Source organism: Calonectris borealis, unplaced genomic scaffold, assembly GCF_964195595.1.
Source record: "Calonectris borealis unplaced genomic scaffold, bCalBor7.hap1.2 HAP1_SCAFFOLD_188, whole genome shotgun sequence".
NCBI lineage: Eukaryota > Metazoa > Chordata > Aves > Procellariiformes > Procellariidae > Calonectris > Calonectris borealis.
The window spans coordinates 15,001-20,000 of record NW_027441573.1 but is presented as its reverse complement, the minus strand read 5'-3'; positions in this window follow the sequence as shown (position 1 = coordinate 20,000).

The following is a 5,000-nucleotide window of genomic DNA, read 5'->3' as shown; positions in this document are numbered from 1 at the left end:
AGACCTGGCCTCCCCGCCCCGGGGTAGACCTGGCCTCCCCCGGTGCAGGCGGCGGCAGTCTCCGGCGCCCGGGGGTAGACCTGGCCTCCCCCGCCGCGGGGGTAGACCTGGCCTCCCCCGCCGCGGGGGGTAGACCTGGCCTCTCCCGCCGCAGGCGGCGGCAGTCTCCGGCGCCCGGGGGTAGACCTGGCCTCCCCCGGTGTTGGGGTAGACCTGGCCTCCCCCGCCGCGGGGGGTAGACCTGGCCTCCCCGCCCCGGGGTAGACCTGGCCTCCCCCGCCGCAGGCGGCGGCAGTCTCCGGCGCCCGGGGGTAGACCTGGCCTCCCCCGGTGTTGGGGTAGACCTGGCCTCCCCCGCCGCGGGGGGTAGACCTGGCCTCCCCGCCCCGGGGTAGACCTGGCCTCCCCCGGTGCAGGCGGCGGCAGTCTCCGGCGCACGGGGGTAGACCTGGCCTCCCCCGCCGCGGGGGTAGGCCTGGCCTCCCCGGCGCAGGCGGCGGCAGTCTCCGGCGCCCGGGGGTAGACCTGGCCTCCCCCGCCGCGGGGGGTAGACCTGGCCTCTCCCGCCGCAGGCGGCGGCAGTCTCCGGCGCCCGGGGGTAGACCTGGCCTCCCCCGCCGCGGGGGGTAGACCTGGCCTCCCCCGCTCGGGGGTAGACCTGGCCTCCCCCGCCGCGGGGGTAGACCTGGCCTCCCACGCCGCAGGCGGCGGCAGTCTCCGGCGCCCGGGGGTAGACCTGGCCTCCCCCGCCCGGTGTTGGGGTGCCGTCCCCCGTCCCCCCGCGTTTATTCTTTTTTTTTTTTTTAACTTTTATTTATGTGTGTATGTAGGTACGTACGTAGGTACGTACGTACGTATGTATGTAATCATCGATTGGTACCTCGGGCGCAAATTGTTAATTCAAAAGGTGATAAGCGACCCTTCACATTTTCATTTAATTTACAACTAACTCTTGCACGTACTCTTGCCAAATTTATCTATTACAGCCGTCTTTATTAAAGAATTAACAGTAATTACTAACAGGTACTCATCGGCCCCACCTTCCCTCTCTCTCCCTTTCCCGTCCGTCACCTCTTGGCGTGCCCGAAAGAGAGGAATGCAGATTTGGTAAAGAAATCCGATCCTTCGTTATTGATGTGTCCATAGCCATGTTTATGTTTTGGGATCTCTTCAATGAACCCAATGGTTTATTTCATTGGTTCGATAAATTAAGTCTTCCTTAATTTTTAACGTCGATTCATTTCCTTCATTTCCGCACGAAGGAATTCATTCATCGTCGTCGAATACCTCGGTCCTAAGCGAGGGATAGAAACGTCGGTCACCGAATCGCTAGTCACTTGACCTTGACCTTAATTTACCCGGGGTCAGTTCTTGGTGCGCAGGGGATTGAGGAGTATTTGTACACGCGTCTTAACAAAGCAGGTCGAGCGTTATCGAGATTCTCCAATCGGCCCCGTTTTATTTTTCCGGGGGTATCGTCCACCTAGCCGTGCTAAAAGAAAATTAATTTTACCAGAATTTGATTGATTTCTTTTTCCCTACGGAAACCGATACGGACAATAACTCTTGTGTGACGCAGTGCTCGCTCTCCTGCATTAAAAGCCCTTTAAATCCCAGAAACGGGCGGGGGGTGGGGGAATTACGCCCACACGCACGCACACGCACGCATGCCCCCACTCCCCATCGCCCACCGCGGGCAGGAAGACGGGGACAGGGTGGCCCTTGTATCAGACCCGCTTAAATCTCGAATCACCCCCCCGGTTCCCCACCTCCCCACACACCCCCCGGACGGGAGACGGCGGCAGCCCGGTCCAGCCGGACCCGGAGCACGGAGGGGCCGTCAGGTCTACCCGGCTCCGGGGCCGCCGGCGGCCGTCAGGTCTACCCGGCTCCGGGGCCGCCGGCGGCCGTCAGGTCTACCCGGCTCCGGGGCCGCCGGCGGCCGTCAGGTCTACCCGGCTCCGGGGCCGCCGGCGGCCGTCAGGTCTACCCGGCTCCGGGGCCGCCGGCGGCCGTCAGGTCTACCCGGCTCCGGGGCCGGCGGCGGCCGTCAGGTCTACCCGGCTCCGGGCCCGGCGGCGGCCGTCAGGTCTACCCGGCTCCGGGGCCGCCGGCGGCCGTCAGGTCTACCCGGCTCCGGGGCCGGCGGCGGCCGTCAGGTCTACCCGGCTCCGGGGCCGGCGGCGGCCGTCAGGTCTACCCGGCTCCGGGGCCGGCGGCGGCCGTCAGGTCTACCCGGCTCCGGGGCCGCCGGCGGCCGTCAGGTCTACCCGGCTCCGGGGCCGGCGGCGGCCGTCAGGTCTACCCGGCTCCGGGGCCGGCGGCGGCCGTCAGGTCTACCCGGCTCCGGGGCCGGCGGCGGCCGTCAGGTCTACCCGGCTCCGGGGCCGGCGGCGGCCGTCAGCTCTACCCGGCTCCGGGGCCGCCGGCGGCCGTCAGGTCTACCCGGCTCCGGGGCCGCCGGCGGCCGTCAGGTCTACCCGGCTCCGGGGCCGGCGGCGGCCGTCAGGTCTACCCGGCTCCGGGGCCGGCGGCGGCCGTCAGGTCTACCCGGCTCCGGGGCCGGCGGCGGCCGTCAGGTCTACCCGGCTCCGGGGCCGGCGGCGGCCGTCAGGTCTACCCGGCTCCGGGGCCGCCGGCGGCCGTCAGGTCTACCCGGCTCCGGGGCCGGCGGCGGCCGTCAGGTCTACCCGGCTCCGGGGCCGGCGGCGGCCGTCAGGTCTACCCGGCTCCGGGGCCGGCGGCGGCCGTCAGGTCTACCCGGCTCCGGGGCCGGCGGCGGCCGTCAGGTCTACCCGGCTCCGGGGCCGGCGGCGGCCGTCAGGTCTACCCGGCTCCGGGGCCGGCGGCGGCCGTCAGGTCTACCCGGCTCCGGGGCCGGCGGCGGCCGTCAGGTCTACCCGGCTCCGGGGCCGGCGGCGGCCGTCAGGTCTACCCGGCTCCGGGGCCGCCGGCGGCCGTCAGGTCTACCCGGCTCCGGGGCCGCCGGCGGCCGTCAGGTCTACCCGGCTCCGGGGCCGGCGGCGGCCGTCAGCTCTACCCGGCTCCGGGGCCGCCGGCGGCCGTCAGGTCTACCCGGCTCCGGGGCCGCCGGCGGCCGTCAGGTCTACCCGGCTCCGGGGCCGGCGGCGGCCGTCAGGTCTACCCGGCTCCGGGGCCGGCGGCGGCCGTCAGGTCTACCCGGCTCCGGGGCCGCCGGCGGCCGTCAGGTCTACCCGGCTCCGGGGCCGGCGGCGGCCGTCAGGTCTACCCGGCTCCGGGGCCGCCGGCGGCCGTCAGGTCTACCCGGCTCCGGGGCCGGCGGCGGCCGTCAGGTCTACCCGGCTCCGGGGCCGCCGGCGGCCGTCAGGTCTACCCGGCTCCGGGGCCGGCGGCGGCCGTCAGGTCTACCCGGCTCCGGGGCCGCCGGCGGCCGTCAGGTCTACCCGGCTCCGGGCTCGGCGGCGGCCGTCAGGTCTACCCGGCTCCGGGGCCGGCGGCGGCCGTCAGGTCTACCCGGCTCCGGGGCCGGCGGCGGCCGTCAGGTCTACCCGGCTCCGGGGCCGCCGGCGGCCGTCAGGTCTACCCGGCTCCGGGGCCGCCGGCGGCCGTCAGGTCTACCCGGCTCCGGGGCCGCCGGCGGCCGTCAGGTCTACCCGGCTCCGGGGCCGGCGGCGGCCGTCAGGTCTACCCGGCTCCGGGGCCGGCGGCGGCCGTCAGGTCTACCCGGCTCCGGGGCCGGCGGCGGCCGTCAGGTCTACCCGGCTCCGGGCCCGGCGGCGGCCGTCAGGTCTACCCGGCTCCGGGGCCGGCGGCGGCCGTCAGGTCTACCCGGCTCCGGGGCCGGCGGCGGCCGTCAGGTCTACCCGGCTCCGGGCTCGGCGGCGGCCGTCAGGTCTACCCCTTTTCGGAGCCCGTGGGGCCGCCTGCGGTACCCGGCGACCGCGGGTTGTTGGTTGCGTAGCGTCCGGCGATAAGGGCGGCCAAGTCTACCCGGCTCCGGCGGGACTTGGTCGCCTTGCCGGGGCCGAGGGGTAGACGTGTTGTCCCCGCTGCTTCGTCGGAGCTGCCGAAGGGGTCGCTGTTTTTCGCTGCCTCCAGTTACGTCATCGTAAAAGTCGGCGTGGTTGGCGCGCCTCCCCGGTGCGCAGAGGCGCCGCTCTTGGAGCTTGCCGGCGGCGGGGACGTGCCGGTCCGTACTATAGGAGCGAGCCGTGACTCGTCTCCAGAGCAGCGCTCGTCAGCGGCTGCAAGGCCCGCGGTTCTGCCAGCAAAGTGGGGTGCTCGGCGGCCGTCGTGGCGGTTCCCTCGGTGGTCCGGCCCAGCTTCCAGTCTCTTCGGTCCGGCCATCTCCCAGCGCTTGCCCGACAAGCCAGCCCAGCGTGTCCGAGGGGTCGGGAGCTGCGGAGAGCCGGAGCCGGCGGCCGGCTCCGGCGGCCGTTGCCGACCGGCACGAGGCATAAGGCCGGATCCCGCAGGGCAGGGCAAAGACTCGAACGCACCCAGCCGGGGCCCAGTGATGGTGAAGGTCACTGCCGGAGGCAGACGGCCGGGGGGCGTCGAGCCTGCCGCGGCTTACTCCCGGCTCCAGAGGGCCCGGTTGGTGGGACGACCGAGGTTGGCGGCACCTCGTCCCTTTGTGCCAGCCTTAAGCTGGAGCCCGCGAAGCGGGCGGAGAGAGCGGCGGCCGGCTCCCGGCCAGCCGAACGCAGACGGCCGGGGGGTGCCGAGCCTGCCGCGGCTTCCCCCCCCGGCCCCCCGAGGGCCCAACTGACGGCGCAGGCGGGGCGGCGGCGTCCCGTTTTCACCGGTGCGAGCCCTCCGCGGGCAGCTGGTGGTGTCAGGCGGGCCCGGTGACGGGACTGCGGCGTGCAGGCGAGGCGGCGGCGCCTCGTCCTCGTTTCCCCCGGGAGAAGCGGTTCCCCGCGGGGCAGGGCAAAGACCGGCGGCCGGTGGCGGTCGCCGGCACTCGAACGCTGGAAGGCCGGGGGAGCCGAGCCTCCCTCGGCCCCGGGGGGCCC